At 38.9% G+C, this 22,206-nt stretch overlaps 1 protein-coding gene across 1 annotated transcript in view; it reads left to right on the top strand.

The window, feature by feature from the left end:
• LOC140481656 (uncharacterized) overlaps positions 1-22,206 on the top strand; it is a 51,754-nt gene that overhangs the window by 11,867 nt on the left and 17,681 nt on the right. Inside the window, exons 2-3 of the transcript XR_011961581.1 lie at positions 3,227-3,284; positions 3,399-3,483. The gene's annotated coding sequence lies outside the window, so the exon portion shown is untranslated. The remainder of the gene's footprint in view (positions 1-3,226; positions 3,285-3,398; positions 3,484-22,206) is intronic.

Raw genomic sequence — 22,206 nt, forward strand, 5'->3', positions numbered from 1 at the left:
CCTGACCTCTCCGCCCCCACCCCCTCTCTGACCTATCACCCTCACCCTAACCTCCTTCCACTGTCAATGCAGTGTGACATCAACAGCGTAGATTGAAAGCTGCAAGCAAAAAACTGTCTCTCTTTCACAACCTCTGGGAAGAAAGCAGTCCTTAAAGACTCTGAAAAGGAGAACTTCTAACTGAAACAAAGACTTAGTCTAACTGACTGGAGACAAAATTGAAGATCTTCTATTGCTGTGCAGTTTACAACAACATACCACCATCAAAAAGAGAATTGTGAGGGAGTCATCTCATTCTACCCTCATGGTTTGGACTCAACCCACAGAAGTTGTATCTTTTTTCCATGTAATTTCATTCTGTAGTACTTCTGTAGAGCTGACAGTTTGTAGTCTTGCTCGTGAATGAATGTGTGTGTGTGTTTGCATTGGAGGGGGATCTAGTTTAAGTTTGTATAGTAATAATCAATAATCTGTTTTCTTACTTGTTAAAGGATGAGTTTGTTTCTAAATTTTTTCTCTTTATTGATGAAACTTGGCGTGTATTTCTTTTGTCTTGGATAGCAGTCAACGTCTTGCAAATTAACCATCGAAGTGATTCACTCTTCCCCTCGAGATTATGACATTGGGATTTGAATTTGTTCTCTAGCTGACCAACCAGAGACAAAAGTACCTCACTCCCATATCCTTACAGTTTATGAATCTGGATATTTAATAGTAAATGTTTATGACAGTACATGTACAAATCCATTGTTATACCACAACAAGGGATCTATTAAAGAAATATCATTCAGTCCCCTAAAGCGTGTACAACTGCATCAGGAGGTTTTCAGACAGAACTTGTAGCTTGGAAGTCAGGCCTGAGTTAGTGGGATCATTTCATTAAAGCTAAGAAGGTTCAAAAGAGTTTCAGTAGAAGCTTTGAACTTATGTAGAGAAGGCTGCAATTAATGGTAATTGTACAATGAATAAACATTGGACAAATCATGTAATCAGCTGTGAAAATTAACGACACTTGTGGTATTTTGATTTCTCCATTTTACCAAAGAGTAAATTGAGTCAGAAGAGGAGATCAAAATGGATAACCACGTTCTTTTAATGGTTATTAATGAGGGTCATTCATCGTAAATTAAGGGAAAAAACATAATTGTTAGAACATTGAATTTTTGAATTGACAAGTGGTTGAGGCCAGGGCATCTTTTATGGAAAGTTTTGGCTTTGAGGAGAATGTGGTTCAGTGGCATTAGTTTTGCACTACTTTAAGAAAAAGCTGGTAAAGATAGGATGAGTTGAATAGTGTGCTTCTGAATTGTAAACTCCTATAGTTCTATATTTCAATCATATGAATCATACATGTAATATTAATTATACTGTAGGAACTGCTTAGTTAAAACAGAAAATTAAGGTTTTAGTACTTAAGTTATGCAGGTACATATAAATGTTTCTGTCTGTGCTGTTTAACTCTCAAGTTCTTGTATGTTTGGCATGCATTATTGATGATTCTCCACAGGGCTTTTTCTATTACTCTGCAAACTCTGAGAAAGCATAAACAAAGTCCTGGCCTGCAAGCAGGAAATTTGCATGGTAAACTCTCACCTCCCACTCCAAGTTTACAGGGTATTTGACTTTGTGAATTTGATTATCTTCATCCTTGATTTATAGGCTGCAGAATTATGTAATATTTAGATTTCTGGTAGACATTTTATTGGTTTTGTTAAAAACAATTTGTCAGTTGTACTTATATTTAGACCTACGGGACAGTATTTTGTTGAGCTGTGGACAGTCTAAACTCGTAAAAACAGTGAATGGGAAATGATTCCAGGATTCTCACCACCTTTCCTGTTGCTCCCAATTTATACTGTCTTGAAAAAAGGATTCCTAATTTGCATTCCTAATACGGCCAGCTGTACCAGAGGAATAGGCATCACTTGGCACGGTGGCACAGTGGTTAGCACTGCTGCCTCACAGCGCCGGAGACCCGGGTTCAATTCCTGCCTCAGGCAACTGACTGTGTGGAGTTTGCACGTTCTCCTCGTGTCAGCGTGGGTTTCCTCTGGGTGCTCCAGTTTCCTCCCACAGTCCAAAGATGTGCAGGGCAGGTGAATTGGCCATGCTAAATTACCTGTAGTGTTAGGTAAGAGGTAAATATAGGGGTATGGGTGGGTTGCGCTTCGGTGGGTCGGTGTGGACTTGTTGGACCGAAGGGTCTTTTTCCACACTGTAATGTAATCTAAATCTTTGTCAAGCCAAGCTAACTTGCTGGGGTTGGACGGTTTGAGCTGTACAGAGAGGCTTAATAGACTGGGGCTATTTTCTCTGGAGCATCAGAGGTTGAGGGGCGACCTATCAGAGGTTTATAAAATCATGAGGGGTGTGGATAGGATAAATAGCCAAGGTCTTTTTCCCAGGGTAGAGGATTGCAAAACTAGAGGGCATAGGTTTAAGGTGAGAGTGGATAGATTTAAAAGGGACCTCAGGGGAAACGTTTTCATGCAGAGGGTATGTGTGGAATGAGCTGCTAGAGGCAGTGGTGGAGGCTGGTACAATTACAATATTTAAATATTGTATATGAATAGGAGGGCTTTAGAGGGATATGGGCCAAAGCTGGCAAGTGGGACGAGATTAATTTGAGATATCTGGTCAGTATAGATGAGTTGAACTGATGTGTTTGTTTCCATGCTGTACAATTCTATGCTTTCTGATGATGGGAACTTTTGCAAACTAATTTCCAAAGTTCTTGCCCATGACTCCTGTGCCAACTCATTCCTAACCCACCCTGAGTGACTCTTCATATTCTGCATCCTATTAATTAATTGCTGCTTTTGTACTTTGATGTCAGATCTAGGTTTCAACATTTTCTACGTATTTACATCACTTTGGAGCTATGGGAATAATTCTGACCTGTATCCATTTAATAACATTGGGTATGGTAATGACTAATGATTAACTGAGACACTGTGTAACAGCCGGTTAAAATGGTATCTTAATAAAATTAAATAAAACAGCATCTTCTCTGCATGTTATTACTGTTGGTTATGACTATGGTATAATGAGCCATAATTGTCCATATTTGAAAGATGTGCCTGATTTTAGTATATTATATATGTGTAGCCATTATTTACAAAAATGTTTTTCCCATTAAAACTTTATTGGTATGTGATTACTGCTAACTAACTAATTCCATTTACTGGTATGTCTGAATAAAAATGAAATATTTGTTTATTTTCAGCATGTTTTTCGTAAAAGGCTGAAGAAGAGTGAAATAAATCGGAGAACTGCGATTAATGGTAATTGTAGATGAATAAACATTGGACAAGTCATACAATCAACTGTGAACATTATGTGCATTTTTGGCAGTTATTGTTTTTCTGAAATGTCTCTATTTTACAAATTTACTTAAGAGTCAACTGAGACAGAACAGGAGATGGAAATGGAGAAAAGTGTTCCTTTACATAGACACAGAAGGAGTTGTAATTCCACGAGAAAGTAAGTTTCAACTTTTTAAAAATAATCAAGGAAAATATTATGAAGCATATATATTTGTTTATATCCGAAAATGAGTCATTCCATTGGAATAATTTTCAAATAGATTTTTTTTGATGAGCAGCCACTTTGAAGTAGCCCAAGTCATAATGGAGCAGTAATGTCATGAATAACTTGCTTCATGGTGTTCTGTAAACATGTATCTAATTTGTGAAAGCACTTGTGTTGAGCATCTTCAATATGCAAATGCTTTTTCATTTTCTAAAAGATTATTGCCAACTTTAAGAGCATTTAAATGGTCATTGGATAGACATATGGATGATAATGGAATAGTGTAGGTTAGATGGGCTTCAGATTGGCCTCACAGGTCGGCGTAACATCGAGGGCCGAAGGGCCTGTACTGCGTTGTACTGTTCTTTGTTGCTTCGAAAATGATCTTAAAATGGATATTATTTGTAACTTTTTAGATGTTGGTGTGAGATATCTTTTTGGTTATATATGGATAGTTCAGATAAGATAATAAAAACATCCAAAAAAATTTTAAAATCCTTTTTTCAAGGTAAAGTTAGTGAGTATTTAGTGTATTAATTATTTAAGGAGATCACATGCATTGTATGCATTATGAGAATGTTGTCTTTGGCAACATACTTTATTTTGAAAAGCAAGGGGTATTACAAAAAAAAGGGGAGGTGAATAGAAAATTTAGTTGGTGAACGTGAAACGATGATTTTATATCACATAAACTGTTTTTCTCTCCACATTCGCTGCCAGACCTGCTGAGTTCCTGCAACATTTTCTGTTTTTATTTCTGATTTCCAGCAGCTTCAATATTTTGTTGTATTAAAAATTTCAGATAAATGTGTATTTCTTGGATGAGAGAAGGTTTGGAAATTCCAGAAACTAATGCTGCTGCACTTCATTTAAACTTTGTCAAAGAAGACATAACTTTACAAATTGTTGATGTAAAAACAAAGAGTATAACAAATTGCAAGAAAAACTGTAAAGATTTCAAAGAGACATGGAGAGGTTAGCAGAATTGTACAATGGTAACAGGTATACTTTAAGACTTTTATGGTACATATTTTGTAATCAGTGCACAAATGTCACTTGCCTTTCATTATACTTACAGCTGTCCACAGACACTTATTTTCACCCTGACTTACAGTAATTAAAGAGTTTCTTATACTGGTACATTCTAAAACAAATTTGGGATCTGTGCAAGCAGGACAAGCAACTGTGTATTTATTCAAGTGATCAGAGAACAAATGGGTGTCCGCCACACAGAAGAAGGTAGTTGGGAAAACCCCAGCGTCTTGCTGAGGTTTTTCTCGATGAGAAAGCAGTGAGAGATCCTATAAAGTGGCTAAGAACAGTGGGAAATCAGAAGATTGGGAAGGATACAAAAGTCAACAGAGGATAACAAAGAGTGTAATAAGAAATGAGAGGATCAAATATGAAGGTAGGCTAGCCAGTAATATTAGAAATAATAGTAAAAGTTTCTTTCAGTACATAAGAAACAAACGACAGGCAAAAGTAGACATTGGGCCACTTCATACTGATGCAGGGAGCCTAGTGATGGGAGATAAGGAAATAGCAGGAGAACTTAACAAGTACTTTGCGTCAGTTTTCACAGTGGAAGACATGAGTAATATCCCAAAAATTAAAGGGTGTCACGGAGCTGAGTTGAGTATGGTTGCCATTACGAAAGAGATAGTGCTAGAAAAGTTAAAAAGTCTTAAAATTGATAAATCTCCTGGCCCCGATGGGATACACCCTAGAGTTCTGAGAGAGGTTGCTGAGGAAATAGCAGAGGCATTGGTTGAGATCTTTCAAGAGTCACTGGAGTCAGGAAAGGTCCCGGATGATTGGAAGATGGCTGTAGTAACCCCCTTGTTCAAGAAAGGATCAAGGCAAAAGATGGAAAATTATAGGCCAATCAGCTTAACCTCGGTTGTTGGTAAAATTCTAGAATCCATCATTAAGGATAAGGTTTCTAAATTCTTGGAAGAGCAGAGTCTGATTAGAACAAGTCAACATGGATTTAGTAAAGGGAGGTCATGCCTGACAAACCTGTTGGAATTTTTTGAAGAGGTAACAAGTAGGTTAGACCAGGGAAACCCAGTGGATGTGGTCTATCTGGACTTTCAAAAGGCCTTTGATAAGGTGCCACACGGGAGGCTACTGAGCAAGGTGAGGGCCCATGGTGTTCGAGGTGAGCTGCTGGGATGGATTGAGGATTGGCTATCTAACAGAAGGCAGAGAGTTGGGATAAAAGGTTCTTTTTCAGAATGGCAGCCGGTGACGAGCGGTGTCACGCAGGGTTCAGTGCTGGGGCCACAGCTGTTCGCATTATATATTAATGATTTGGATGAGGGAACCGGGGGCATTCTAGCGAAGTTTGCCGATGATACGAAGTTAGGTGGACAGGCAGGTAGTACTGAGGAAGTGGGGAGGCTACAGAAGGATCTAGACAGGTTGGGAGAGTGGTCCAGGAAATGGCTGATGGAATTTAACGTGAGCAAGTGCGAGGTCTTGCACTTTGGCAAAAAGAATAAAAGCATGGACTACTTTCTAAATGGTGAGAAACTTAATAAAGCCAAAGCACAAAGGGATCTGGGAGTGCTAGTCGAGGATTCTCTAAAGGTAAACATGCAGGTTGAGTCTGTGATTAAGAAAGCGAATGCAATGTTGTCTCTTATCTCAAGAGGGTTGGAATATAAAAGCAGAGATGTACTACTAAGACTTTATAAAGCTCTGGTTAGGCCCCATTTGGAGTACTGTGTCCAGTTTTGGTCCCCACACCTCAGGAAGGACATACTGGCACTGGAACGTGTCCAGCGGAGATTCACACGGATGATCCCTGGAATGACAGGTCTAGCATATGAGTAACGGCTGAGGATACTGGGATTGTATTCGTTGGAGTTTAGAAGATTAAGGGGAGATCTAATAGAGACGTACAAAATAATACATGGCTTTGAAAAGGTGGATACTAGAAAATTGTTTCTGTTAGGCGAGGAGACTAGGACCCGTGGACACAGCCTTAGAATTAGAGGGGGTCATTTCAGAACGGAAATGCGGAGACATTTCTTCAGCCAGAGAGTGGTGGGCCTGAGGAATTCATTGCCACGGAGTGCAGTGGAAGCCGGGACGCTAAATGTCTTCAAGGCCGAGATTGATAGATTCTTGTTGTCTAGAGGAATTAAGGGCTACGGGGAGAGTGCTGGCAAGTGGAGCTGAAATGCGCATCAGCCATGATTGAATGGCAGAGTGGACTCGATGGGCCGAATGGCCTTACTTCCACTCCTATGTCTTATGGTCTTATGGAGAGTGACTGTTCGTCAGCAGATTGAATTCTAATGTTGTTGATGGAGGTTTAAACTGCTTTGGCAAGGGGATGGGACATAGAATTGAGGTGTGCAGTCAGGTGGGGATGTACAGAAAAGAGAAAAAGTGAAATCAATCTGGATGGCAGGGTTAATATAGTTAGGTTAAGGCAGAAGGGAGCATTGCAAAGGTAGGTGGCATTTTAATGCTAGGGGTGCTGCTAATAAGGCAGGGCAGTTGATAGCAGTGTTGACAAACATATGGAAATATGATATAGTATTGCTGTTATGAAGACATGCTTCAGGGAGTCTCAGTGTTCTGGGGGATTGAATCCTCAGACAAGCCAGGGTGGAGTGATGTAAAAGAAGAGGAAGTGTTGCAATATTATGTAATAAGGACAGATGATATCTTATGAGGTTCTTCATTTTATGACTCATACACAAGAACAAACAAATCCTCTATTACAAATCATTCTGTATTTCCCTTGATCTGATAATAATCTAAAAAGATTGTGCCATGAAAGATTTTTCTTTATTTGTAGATAAATCCATAGATTTTTGCCCACTCACTGAACCAATCTATATCCTGTTGTAAACACTTTGTTTCTGCCTCACAAGGTGCCTTCCTATATTTTTATATTGCAAAGAACTTTATTATTTTTGGTTGTAAACTGAAAAGGGAAAATAAATTTTAAAAACTAAGGATTGCTGCACTTGACACTCATTGTAATTGCTATTGACACATGGCAATTCATCAACATATTCCACCCTGACCTTAAATTTACCTGGACCATCTCTGACACCTCCCTCCCCTTCCTGGACCTCTCCATCTCCATTAATGATGACCGACTTGACACTGACATTTTTTACAAACCCACCAACTCCCTCAGCTACCTGGATTACACCTCTTCCCACCCTACCTCCTGCATAAATGCCATCCCGTATTCCCAATTCCTCCGCCTCCGCCAGATCTGCTCCCAGGAGGACCAGTTCCACCACAGAATACACCAAATGGCCTCCTTCTTTAGAGACCGCAATTTCCCTTCCCACGTGGTCAAAGATGCCCTCCAACGCATCTCGTCCACATCCCGCACTCCGCCCTCAGACCGCACCCCTCCAACCATAACAAGGACAGAACACCCCTGGTGCTCAATTTCCACCCTACCAACCTTCGCATAAACCAAATCATCCACCGACATTTCCGCCACCTCCAAATGTACCCCTCCACCAGGGATATATTTCCCTCCCCACCCCTTTCCACCTTCCGCAAAGACCGTTCCCTCCATGACTACCTGGTCAGGTCCACGCCCCCCTACAACCCACCCTCCCACCACTGGAATTGCAAAACCTGCGCCCACATCTCCCTCACCTCCATCCAAGGCCCTAAAGGAGCCTTCCACATCCATCAAAGTTTTACCTGCACATCCACCAATATCATTTATTGTATTCGTTGCTCCCAGTGCGGTCTCCTCTACATTGGGGAGACTGGACGCCTCCTAGCAGAGCGCTTTAGGGAACATCTCTGGGACACACCGCCCTGTGGCCCAACATTTCAACTCCCCCTCCCACTTTGCCGAGGACATGGAGGTCCTGGGCCTCCTTCACCACCGCTCCCTCACCACCCGACGCCTGGAGGAAGAACGTCTCATCTTCTACCTCGGAACACTTCAACCCCAGGGCATCAATGTGGACTTCAACAGTTTCTTCATTTCCCCTTCCCCCACCTCACCCCAGTTCCAAACTTCCAGCTCAGCACTGTCCCCATGACTTGTCCTACCTGTCTATCTTCTTTTCCACCTATCCACTCCACCCTCCTCCATGACCTATCACCTTCATCCCCTCCCCCACTCACCTATTGTACTCTATGCTACTTTCTCCCCACCCCTACCCTCCTCTCATTTATCTCTCCACCCTTTCAGGCACTCTGCCTGTATTCCTGATGAAGGGCTTTTGCCCGAAACGTTGATTTTACTGCTCCTCGGATGCTGCCTGAACTGCTGTGCTTTTCCAGCACCACTAATCCAGAATATGGATTCCAGCATCTGCAGTCATTGTTTTTACCTACAGCTTGTCCAGCAGGTATATGAACAGAGATGCTGCTGGCAGCAAGCAGTTGATTGGTCTGGGAGATTGGTGACCAGTCTTTGACAATGGCCTTCTGCTTGCAATTAGCTCCCAGTCGTTTGAACAGCTGGTTGGTGTGAACATTTGAGCAGAAACCATGGGACCTCTCGAAGAAAGGAAGCTTTCCTTCTCTCTGTCCACCCACTAACCTCCGGATACAGGGCATTATCCTCCACCACTTCTGCCACCTACAGACTGACTCTACCATTAAAGATTTATTTCCCTCCTCAGGCATTCCACAAAGACCATTCCTTCTACACCAATCCACCTTGCTCTCCTGGCACCTTCCCCCGTCATTGCACGAGGTGTAAATCTGTGCCACATCTCCCCCCCTCACGGCCATCCAAGGCCCCAAAGGGTGGGTCCTTCTATATCTGACAGATTTTTTCTGCACATCTACTGGGTCCATTACTCTTAATGTGGTCTCCTGTACATTGGGGAGACAGGACGCCAACTCGTGGAATGTTTCAGAGATTATCTCCAGGACACACAGACCAAACAACCATACCGCCCTATGGCCGACCAGTTCAACTCCCCCCCTCCCATTCTGCCAAGGACATGCAAGTCCTGAGCCTCCTCCGTGTGTGTGTATGTGTTTGTGTGTGTGTGTGTATGTGTTTGTGTGTGTGTGTGTGTGTGTGTGTGTGTGTGTGTGTGTGTGTGTGTGTGTTCGTTCGTGTTCAAGCTTCTTGTATCGTCTGCCTGACAGAAGAGGTTGGAAGAGAGTATTACCAGGATGGGAGGGCTCTTTGATGATGTTGGCAACCTTTCCTTGGCAATGAGATGTTTAGAGGGATATGGGCCAGGAGCTGACAGGTGGGATTAGTTTAGTTTGGGATTATGTTTGGCATGGATGAGTTGGACTGAACGGAACAAATGCTTGGGAATACCCCCACCTGCAAGTGCCCTCCAAGTCACACAATATCCTGCCTTGAAACTACATTGTTGATACAGTCAGCTGTGCTGTAACACGGTAGTTCCATTCTCATGCAATCCTACGTTAGAAGAAAATCATGTAATAGCAGCACCATTCAAAGTAATGGGGCCAGAATCACATTATAACCAATATACACTTTAAAACTTTATGCTTTCGAAACCGTGTCCCCAATTTGTCAATCATGTTATAGTGAATTCGTGTTCATGAAACGTACGTTATAGCAGAATGACCTGTCCTCCAATATTGTTGGTGAACTTCCTATTACTCACTTTGTAACTGCACTATGGGTGTCCCCACACCAATGGACTGCATTGGCTGAAGATGGTAGCTCTCCATCCCTTTCTCCAGGACAACTAGAGATGGGCAATAATTGCTGGCCTAGCCAGTGGCATGCATATCTTGTGAATCATGAATTTTGTTTACAAGTTTTACCTATTTGTTACATGCCTGTTGACTATGTTGACAGATCCTGATCAGATCTAATAAAACCTCTATAACACTCTCCCAGAAATAGTGCGTCCTAGTAGCAATCAACTTTATGATAAAGTTCAAATATTGCATTGAAATGTCAATACAAATAAAGAAAATATTGTGTTTAAGGAGGTGCAAGGTAACTTTGAATATTTGTTAGAACCATCAGATATCCAGATTTCCAAATGGGGAACTGCCCATGAGCATTGCAAACAGATTAGATTAGATTAGATTATGGACAGTTTGGCAATTCAAATGAAACCTAATTACAGAAATGATTCAGCCCTCACTGGTGACATTCAGGCTGCATTCTGATCAAACAACTGCGAACATTGTCACTGCCTTTTTGTTTATCACTAAATACAGATGCAGGACAGTGTAACTGAATGACAGATCACTAAATTGTGAAACAAAAACAGAATGCTCTAGCCAAACACAGCAAGTCTGGCAACATTTGTGCAGAGAGTCAACATTTTCAATCCAGTGACCCTTTGTTAGAACTGAAATGTATATTTGTACTTTGAAATTTATGTTTGTGAGAATACAACATGTTGATAACATTATATTAACATTATTCTTAAATTTATGTTGATACGGTGAGTAAAACTGATGCTTGTGTATTGACTTGTATGCATTGCACATAAACAGAAGACAGCGCAATGCAAAAGGAGATCATAATAAGTCGGAGTTTGAAAAATCTAAAGATGCTCTGACTGAAAAAGGAGCACTAAATGAAAGAGCAGCACTTGATGAAAGTACCTCTGAGATGCCCTTTTCTGATCATCATAATTGTCCTAGCTGCAAAGATATATCTACTGCTTCATTGGATTCACTTACATCTGAGAAACAAAGTTATAAGAAATCCAGATCTGTTTCTTACAATTCTTCTCGGTATAGTGCTTTAAAAGGTGATGGGAAGGACTGTCTAGCCTCACCAGACTTTAAACAACAATCTTTAAAACAGGATTTAGTCAGAATGCACACTTCAGTCGGAACAAACACATCTGATCAATTTTCATCAGAGGAAATATGGAGAACCACACCTAGTGTTACATGGACAAGTGCTGATGAGCAGTGTACCGTTATGAATAAACCAGCAGATATGAATAATTCAGAAGCAAGAAGTAAACCTGAAATGAAAGAGACTGAATACAGCACTTATGAGTATGAGAGATATTCCATATCACCATCAGAATCTAGAAAGGATGAAACAATTATGTCAAAGATAACATGTGGTGAGGATGTCAAAATGGCAAATTCACAACCATCAAGTCCTGGACCATCTCTTAGTTATGGTTCACAAATCACAAAAAGTACTTATAACACTGAAGCATCAATGAGAAAAACACAATCTGTCAATGTGAAGCAAGAGGCACCTTGCTGTACAATACAACACCAAGATTACTACACACGTTCTCCAGTATCTACACCTGGTTTAGAAGCCATTTCATATTGCATTAGTGATGGTTATTCCTCATTTACTCATTTGGATAACCAGTGGTCACCTGACTCATCTTGGACTGCAGGTGCTAATGTGAATACTGTACTAGGAAACACACATTTCAACATGTATGAAACCATTACCGAAGTTGAAACGGCGAGCTGTATGCCATCCTCTCGTCCAGCATCCCCAACAGGTCAGACCTCGCTTGCCTCTAGGTCAATAATTGACGAAATAAACAAAGTGCCAGTTCAGAATGATTTCATAAACAATAGCTACATTAATGATATTCAAGAAACAGTCTTACCAGATACAGAAGTGAATCAAATGGAGTCACTAGGAGTTTCTGAAGTAAAGGACCAGCTTCCGTTGCCTGACATCAGTTATTTGGAAGAACATGAAATGTACGAATTAGCGAGCAATGCCGATTTTTATGTTTATCCATGCATTCAGGAAGTTGCTACTTTGACAAAAGAAAATGTTGAAAAATTTGAGTTACTTCAGCTCCAACATGATCTTCAATCTGTTTTACCACCAGTTACTGAAGAGTTGAAAAATACTGAGAAAAGTCAGCAAGTGAGTGGAAACGTTCATCAAATGAAAGGTTTAATTTATCAAACATTACCTTCACCTGTTCCAAATTTAAATGAAAATCAAATAACATCCCTTGAGCTGAATGTTGCTCATATGGCATTGGAAAATCAGTGGGGATTGCCATACGTTCATAAGGTAGCACTTGCAACGATGTTGCCTCCGCAGTCACCCTTACCTAAAAGTTCATATCTTGAACCTGTCATAAAGGAAGTCGAAACACCAGTCCTTACTGAAAATGAAGTTTATGCCTTGGAATTTAATCTACAAATGAGAATTGGAATGCATCAGTGGAGGCCTACATCAATCAAGAAAGTTAATTCTGCAGATCCTACTAACGCTACCAAAACAAAATCAAATCTAAAAAAACCTAAGAGAAGGAAGCCTACCCGCCTGAAGTTAAAATTGGAAAGAAAGGTAGCTCAAGACTCTGATAGTCTCCCTTATATTGAAAAATGTACAGAAGGTTCAGATGCACTGGTTGAAGTAAAGAAGGAAGAGTTTGAAACATCAGTAATAAACAGTGAGCATCTATCTCACATTGAAATGACACCAGCAATTGACAAAGTAAAATCTGATGAAGTCATTATTGAAGAAGTTGATGCTGCTCAATTTGATATTGACAAAGTAAAATCTGATGAAGTCATTATTGAAGAAGTTGATGCTGCTCAATTTGATATTGACAAAGTAAAATCTGATGAAGTCATTATTGAAGAAGTTGATGCTGCTCAACTTAATATTGAATATCTTGAATCCCATCCAGAAAGAAATGTTTTTCAGCACACATCTTACTGTTTTGAGAATGAAGAACAGCAATTTGAAGAGATGTCAAGTTACCATCTACAAAACGAGGTTATTAAACCTGAGACATCACAACAGACAATTTCAACAGATGAGTTATCAAAAACAGAAGCTGAGCATACACCATCATTGGCCCCAGTGAATGACTCTATTCTGCAAAATGATGATTCCACATATGGGAATATCTCAGAAAGTCAAGTTAATCAGTTAAGTAAGACTGTAAAAAAAGATGATATTCCTTTGAACGTAGAAAATAAAACTACATTGGTTGTGCAGGCTAGTGTACCATCTGATTCAAATCGTAAGAAGTATCGCAGAAAATCAAAACGAAAAGCTAAGGTTGCTTCACCAGCCTCCAGTATCAACACTAATAAATCAGCTAATCTCAAATCACAGTCACTTGATGAGGAACAGGTTCCACCATCTGTAACTCAAGCAATGGATCGTAAAGAAATTAATTGCTTTGATGAGATCAGAACAGACAGAGCTCAATGTACAAAACAACCAACAACAAGTAGCAGCCATCCATCACTTCTGTTTGGGAGATCAGGCAGCCCTGACATAGCTCTGCCCATTCAGAAGGTTCAGAATGTTATGAGTGAACCTAATATTTATGTTGCTGAGAAACAGTTTGAAATTCCATCAGGTGTTCAAAAGTCATTCACCTCTGTTCACGTAAACAAAATAACTTCAACTGACATTCTTCCTCTTAATAAAACAACTCCTAGACCAAGGCCACAGGGTGTACCAATTATTGAGCAGGATACTGTGGACTGCTTGGAGATGAACTTAAAACAAAGGCTTATTCCCCATCCCTGGGAATATCCAACTTCCTGTGAAAGTTCAATGAACATGATGACTTCTGAAGAAAGCCTCATAACTAAAGCAAGTGATGCCAACATAGAGTCAACTGGTATAGAGTCATCTTTCATTGATGATAAAACAAGAGATAGTCTTGAGTGGCACATCACTCAGAAAAAACTCGAACACAGCTGGGATTCATCCACAAATTTTCATAAATCAACAGAAGTCTCAATTGCTTCTTCAACTAAATTGGTTTCTTCACTGCCAAGTCTAAATAATACAGCTGTTGTTACCACTGAATCGTCATTCATAACTTCAGAACATGAAACAATTGTGGAAATGAATGTGATTAATAGAATTACAAGTAATGAGCAAGATCACCCTGAGTTTATCCAGCAATCTTTAGATGAATTTAATGTTCCCACACCACTGTGTTTAGAAAATGTTGATAGAAATGATTCAGCAATCAATAACTGTGACATACCATATCCTTTAAATATCATTCCTCATCAGGACAAAATGTTTCAGAATGAAAGAAAAGCTATGGTTCAAGCACATGGAAGTGATAGTGGAGAAACAAATATCTTAAGAGAGGCTTCTTGTGTTACTAGATTGAAGCCAGAATTTAAAAATAAATTAATTATGTGCTTAACAAAACAAAAAGTTGAAATTAAATCAAATTGTTTACCAAACTTGGTATCAGAATCATATAAACACTCCTATTCTCAAACATCAAAGAAATATTTACCAGCACCAATTAAAGTTGGGAAAGGATATAAAAAGCCACGGCCATTGTTTATACCTTTTATGGAGCGTGATGCAATCGATCGATTAGAGATTAACTTAGGTCAGAAACTTATTTCAAATTTGTGCGGATTCCCAACTTTATATGAAGAGTCTTTGGAAATAATGATTCCTAAAGCACCACCAATATCTCCACCAATCAAGACATGTGCAACTAACATAGAACCCATTGGTATGGATACAGTTTTCCTTGAAGATGAAATTAGAAATGATCTGGAAAGGCATATTATACAGATAAAACTTCAACTTAGTTGGGGTATACCAACAGAAATTCAAAAATCAAGAAATGAATTCATTCCAGCTGCTCCAAAATTAGTATGTTCCCAGCTAAATCCACAACCTTGTTCAGATCTAGTTATTGTCTTAACAGATCTGGCATTTATAAGCAATGAACATGAGAAAATGTTGGAGATCAACATGAAGAAAAAGATCATCAATCGTAGACGGGGTCTCCTTCCCAAAGTTGTGCAAAGGTCTTTAATAAACTTCATGGATTTTAGTTTAATAAAAGATCTCATTGCACATTCTGACATCGCAAAAAGAACAAAATCATCATGCAGTAGCAATGAACATCATAAGACATTAAAACATACTAAAAAACTAGTTTTACGGAAACATAAAAGCAGTAGGAAAAACAGAGAACTTCGCAAGATAGAATTTAAAGATAAACTAGAGATGTGCGTAGCAAAACAATGCTTAGATATTAAAATGGATTATCTTCCTGATATTGTAAAAGAGATGTACAAAGTCACATACCCGAAGCAGTCGAAGAAAAGTTTACCAAAATTAATTGCACCTAGCAGACATAATAAGAAACTACGGCCACATTACATACCTTTTGTTGAACAGGATGCAGTTCATCGTTTGGAGATGAATTTAAAACACAAACAGATTTCCCATCTCTGGGGCCTTGAAACACTAAATGAAATGTCATTGGAGATGATGGTTCCGCAAGAAATACCTCTTCCCCCAGCAATCAAGGCAACTGATGCTAAAATACTACTTACAGCTATGAAAACTGATTTCATTTCTAATAAAGCTAGGAGTATTTTAGAGTGGCATATTACACAGAAAAAGCTCGAATGTAACTGGGGTTTTCCATTACATATTCAAAGATCACAAGAAGCATTTATTCCACCTCCTCCAAAACTAATTCTGTCACAGTTCAATAGATGGCCTGATTTTGATGTAAAAGTTCTTCCAACTGAGCTTGCATTTTTAGACGTTGCATGTAACAAAAAATTGGATCTGAATGTAAAAAAACGCATCATCAATCATCATTGGGGACTCCCGAAACTGGTTCTTTCATCTTTAGAGAGGTTTATGCCTCCTGCACCAAAAATAAAAAGTACCAAACCACAATTAGAAAACTCAGGAAAAAATAAAGTCGTGTTAAGTAGCAAGGCTGGAACAGTTCGTTCAAAAAGCAATTTGCTGCAGCTCAAGGGAGCAAAATTGTCTGCACCATTCTCTGAACAAGCTGTCAAATTGATGAAAGGAAAGAGAAAAAGAATGCCTTCTATGCTTGATAGTCTCAATTCAGAACATAAAAATCAATTAGATATGTGTTTAACAAAGCAATGCCTAGAAATAAAACAGGGTAATATACCAGCAATTGTACAAGAATTCTACAAAAATACATATCCTTCAACACGAAAAAAACCTTTACCAAAACTTTTGGCACCAGGTGAAGGTTTCAAAAAAGCAAGACAATCATATATTCCGTTTGTTGAGCAAGATGCTATTAATCACCTGGAAATGAACTTGAAGATCAAACACATGTCCCACCTCTGGGGATTTCAAACTCTGTATGAAGAGTCATTAGAATTAATGATTCCAAAAGCTCCACCTGTGTTTCCAGCACTGAAAGCACATAAAGGCCAAATAGTGCCTGTGTCAATGGAAACCACTTTTATTAGCAAAGAAGTCAGAAGCAACTTAGAATGGCATGTTACTCAGAAGACACTTCAGCATAGTTGGGGCATACCATCACATTATCGAAAGTCATTAGAAGCATTCATTCCAGTTGCTCCAAAGTTGGTTCCATCTCAGCTAAGCCCACAAGCCGATTCCCTTGTCATCATTACTCTGAATGAGTTACCTTTTTTAGATGTTGGAATTTGTAAAGCATTGGAGTTGACTATCAGAAAAAAGATAATCAATCAGAGATGGGGTCTTCCTAAATTTATTCAATCATCTTTAAGAAATTTCATGGCTCCTGCCCCATTAATGAATCAAAGCTTAATACAGTCAAAAACCATAATAAGAAAGAAATCAAAGGCCAGTAACATTGAAATAGAGAATTATAAAACTAGTTTCCAACAGAAAGCATTTGTAAAAGCACAAAGGGATGATTCGTCATCAGCACAATGCCAAAGAAATAGAAGCAGTTCAAAAACAACCAAACTAGGTGAGCTCAAACCAGAGGATAAAAATAGACTAGAGGTATGTTTAATGAAGCAACACCTAGAAATTCGCATGGACTGCTTGCCAGAAATGGTGAAGTCATACTATAAGAACACTTACTATTCAACATCAAAAAAACCAGTACCACAGCTTAATATACCCCAAAATGGATTTAAAAAGCGAAGACCATCGTACATGTCTTTTATTGAACAGAATATTGTAAGCAATTTAGAACTTAACTTAAAGCACAAACAGCTTAACAATCTATTGGGAATTAAAACTCTGACTGATGAATCAATGGAAATGATGATACCTGAAGCACCACCGGTGCCACCACCAATCAAAGCAATTGAAACTCAGATAGAGCCTGTAGGTGTGGAAATTAATTTCTCTGAAGATGAAATTCGAAAAGACCTTGAACGTCACATAACACAGAAAAGGCTTCAGCAAACGTGGGGCTTACCATTTCATATTCAGAGGTCACAAGAAGCATTCATTCTACCTGCTCCAAAATTAGTCTTATCAGCTTTAAATCCCCAACCTGATTTCCACTTTGTGTTTGCTCCATCTGAGTTGCCATTCATTAACAAAGAACAGAAAAAAATGTTTGAGCTCAGTATAAGGAAGAGAGTAATAAATCGAAAATTGGGCCTTCCAAAGGCCATTCTGTCTTCTTTAAGCAATTTTATGGTTCCGGCTCCATCGATGAAGGATCTCACTCAAAAAACTGAAATAATTAAAGATCAGGACTTATTGAGTAACTCATCCATTGAGAAAGTGAACAGTGAAGTGTCTTCTTCAGACACATTTCAGTTGCATGTTGGAAAAAATACTTTTTTGTCACAATATTACAGAGAAATTAAATCATCAAATCAAGTAGCTGACTTTAAAATAGTTCTCAAACAAGAACATCTGGATAGACTAGCTATTTGCTTAACAAAGCAAAGCCTACAAATTAAAATGCACAGTATACCCGAAATGGTAAAAGAAATGTATAAAAACACCTACCCTGCACAAGTAAAGAAACCACTTCCAAAGCTAATTGCACCTGGTAGAGGATTCAAAAGGTCAAGATCAAAATATATATCATTTATTGAACAGGAGTCGGTTGCTCGTTTAGAGTTGAACTTAAAACACAAACAGATTATGCATCTCTGGTCATTGGAGACACCATATGAAATGTCTGTTGAAATGCAGATTCCTAAAGGACCAAATACGTTTCCAGTACTTGAGTCAAATGGAGTTCAAATTGAGCCTGTAGGCATGGAAGTGACTTTCATTGACAGTGATGTTAGAGACCGATTGGAACAACATATTATAAGGAGAAAACTGGAGAATAATTGGGGATTGCCTACACATATTCAGAGATCGATTGATTCATTTATTCCATTTGCTCCAAAACTTGTTCCCTCCATGCTAAATCCATGTCATGTTGATGTAGTAGTTGATACAACAGCAGAGCTACTTCTCATAAGCGCTGATGTTAGAAAGAGATTGGAAATGAATACAAAGAAAAAGATCATAAATAAAAAATGGGGACTCCCAAAACTGATTCAGTCATCTGTTAGGGACTTTGCTCCAGTTCCATCACTGAAAGGTCACATAAAACAGTCAGAAAGAATGAAAGGAAGCAAGACCCTTGAACACACTGATGCCAAATCCAGAATGAAAGTAAGACACAAAAAAGAAAAATTCCCTTCACTGAATTGCCAAAATGTCTATAAAACAGCAAACTTGAAGAAGAAAAGTGCACTTCCAGATTTTGTGAACCTCGAACCAGAATGTGAAGATAAAATAAATATGTGTTTGTTAAAGCAGGTGCTTGATATTAAAACGTATTATTTACCTGACATTGTACAAGAATCGTATGATCGTGCTTATCCTACAGCATCAAAGAAAGTATTACCAAAGTTCGGTGTTTCCAATGAACGATGTAAAAAACAAAGACCATGGTGCCTACCATTTGTTGAACAAGGCGCCATTAATCACTTAGAGCTAAACTTAAAGCACAGACAGATTGTTCATAATTGGAAGCTTGAAACTCTATATGATGAATCCATGAAGATGATGATTCCGAAAGCACCGCCATTGCCTCCTGCAATCAAAGCAAGCGAAGCTAAAGTGGAACCTGTGGGTATGGAAAGTACTTTTATTGAACTTGACATCAGGGACAAAATAGAATGGCACATTACACAGAAAAAACTGCAACAGAATTGGACCTTACCACAGCATATTCAAATGTCGGCAGAAATGTTTATTCCACCTGCTCCAAGACTAATTCCATCCCAGCTGAATCAACAGCTTAGCCTTAGTGTAGTTGTGGCTCCAACGGAACTAACATTTTTAAGCAAAGAACATAAGAAATTATTAGAACGTAATACAAAGAAGAAGGTAATCAATCACAGATGGGGTCTTCCAGTACTTATTCAGTCTTCATTAACAAACTTCATGGCTCTTTCTCTATTAAGAAAAGACCTTGTGCCACAGTCAGAAATAAGAGAAGCCAACAAAACAGGACCCACCATAATTAGCACAACAAGAAAGACTAAAATTCATCTGCAACTGCACAAAAAGGCAATGATGTCTTTACAATATAAAAAAAATTGTAAAGGCACAAAACTGAGCAAAACATCTGAGATGGCCGTTTTGTCTAACTTCAAACAAGAGACTGCAGATAAACTGGATATGTGCTTAAGAAGATTGCATCTAGAAATTAACTTGCAATGTGTGCCAGAAATAGTGAAAGATTCTTATAAGCAAAGTTACCCTTCTGCATCAAAGAAGCCATTAAGAAAGATTATTGCACCTGGTCAAGGATGTAAGAGGTCACGTTCATTATACATAGCATTTATTGAGCAGGATGCAGTGAATCGCTTAGAACTGAACCTGAAGCATAAACTTATTTACCATAACTGGGGACTTGCAACTCCAACTGATGAATCAATGGAAATGATGATTGCAAAAGGGTCCCCCCTGCCTCCAGCAATCAAGTCAAGTGGAGCTGAAATAGAACATGTGGGTAGAGAAACAGCGTTCCTTGATAATAAAGTGAGAGAGAACTTTGAAAACCATGTTATACAGCAAAAACTTCAGGAAACCTGGGGCTTACCATTAAATATCCAGAGATCAGAAGAAGCATTTATACCAATTGCTCCAAAACTAATTCCATCTCAGCTAAACCAGCGGCCTACGTTTTCAATTGTTGTTGCTCCTACTGAGCTGCAGTTTCTTCGTGATGAGCAGAAGAGAATATTGGAGATGAATATAAAGAAAAAAATAATAAATCACAAATGGGGTCTTCCCAAGCTTATTCAACTATCTTTGAATAAGTTTATGGGTACCGCCCCAAATGTTTCCAACAACATTGACCATAAAGAAAATAAAATGGTACTTCACAACACATTTACATCAATCAGAAGGGGGAAATTCTTCGCATTGCAAAATGAAAAGACTAGCAGAAGCAAGAAAACAAAGAAGACAGATAAGGATTTATTTCTTGCTAGCTTCCAACCAGAATTGAAACAGAAACTTGAGATTTGTTTAACAAAGCTGAGTCTTGATATTAAGACTGGATGCTTACCTGAAATGGTAAAAGAGTTTTACAAAAACACCTATCCCCCACAATCAAAAAAACCTTTGCCCAAGCTTATTGCACCTGGTAAAGGAATTAAAAAACGAAGGCCACATTGTTTACCATTTGTTGAACAAGGTGCTATTCATCAATTGGAGTTGAATTTAAAACATAAACTGATTGCCCATCTCTGTAAATTTCCAAATCTATTTGAAGAATCGGTGGAAAGAATGATATGTAAAGCACCACCTGTACCTCCAGACATTAAGGCAAAAAATGATGTAATATGCCCTGTGCAAATGGAAACACGTTTCATTGAAGATGAAGTTAGAAGTAGACTAGAATGGCACATTACACAGAAAAAACTTCAACATAACTGGGGTCTACCATTACTTATTCTGAGATCCCAGGAAGCATTTATTCCACCTGCTCCAAAACTAATTCCTTCAGATTTGAAACCACAGCCTGGTTATTCCCGCATTTTTGTTTCATCTGAATTGGTCTTAAGTTCAGAACATCAGAAAAAACTGGAGCGAAATGTAAGAAAAAGAATCATAAATAACAGATGGGGTCTCCCTAAAGTTGTTCAGAATTCATTAAGTAATTTCATGGCTTCAATTGCACAGACATCTGAAGCAGTGGAAAGGAACAAAGTATCTTCCACTGATATTCATGTGAAAAATAGAAAAATAGACAGTTCAATAAACATGTTTTTACAGTCTAAGAAAATGAAACTACCTTTAAACCAGAGTCAAAAAGGTAACGGTAATCTGAAACCTTACAGCGCAGCAGAGATATATCTTTCTGCTAAACTCAGCCAAGAAAGTAAGGACATGTTAGAAATATGTTTGACAAAACAAAGTCTTGAAATTAAAAATGGTTGTCTTCCAGAAACAGTGAAGGAGATGTATAAGGCTACCTATCCTCCAAAGTCAAAAAAGCCTCTTCCTAAGCCAATTGCACCAGGCAAAGGAGTTAAAAAGCCAAGATTATTGTATCTACCTTTTATTGAACAGAGTATTGTTAACGTGTTAGAATCGAACTTAAAACACAAACAGCTTGCCCATTTGTGGGGATTTCCAACTCAATACGAAGAATCAGCAGCAATGATGATTCCTGAAGCACCACCTGAGCATCCAGCAATCAAGGCAAGTGGAGCTCAAATAGAATTTGTGGGCAAAGAAACAACTTTCCTGGATAATAAAATTAAGGACAGACTAGAATGGCACATAGCACAGAAGAAACTTCAGCATAACTGGGGCTTTCCACTGTATATTCAAAGATCACAAGAAAATTTTATTCCCCCTGCTCCAAAACTAATTCCATTCCATGTGATGTCAGAGCCTTGCTTTGTAACAATCTATACGCCGACTAAGGTGCCTTTCCTTAGTATTGAACACCAGAAACTACTGGAATTGAATACAAGGAAAAGAGCTATAAATTGCAAATGGGG

Source organism: Chiloscyllium punctatum, chromosome 9 (genome assembly GCF_047496795.1).
Source record: "Chiloscyllium punctatum isolate Juve2018m chromosome 9, sChiPun1.3, whole genome shotgun sequence".
In the NCBI taxonomy this organism is placed as follows: Eukaryota; Metazoa; Chordata; class Chondrichthyes; order Orectolobiformes; family Hemiscylliidae; genus Chiloscyllium; species Chiloscyllium punctatum.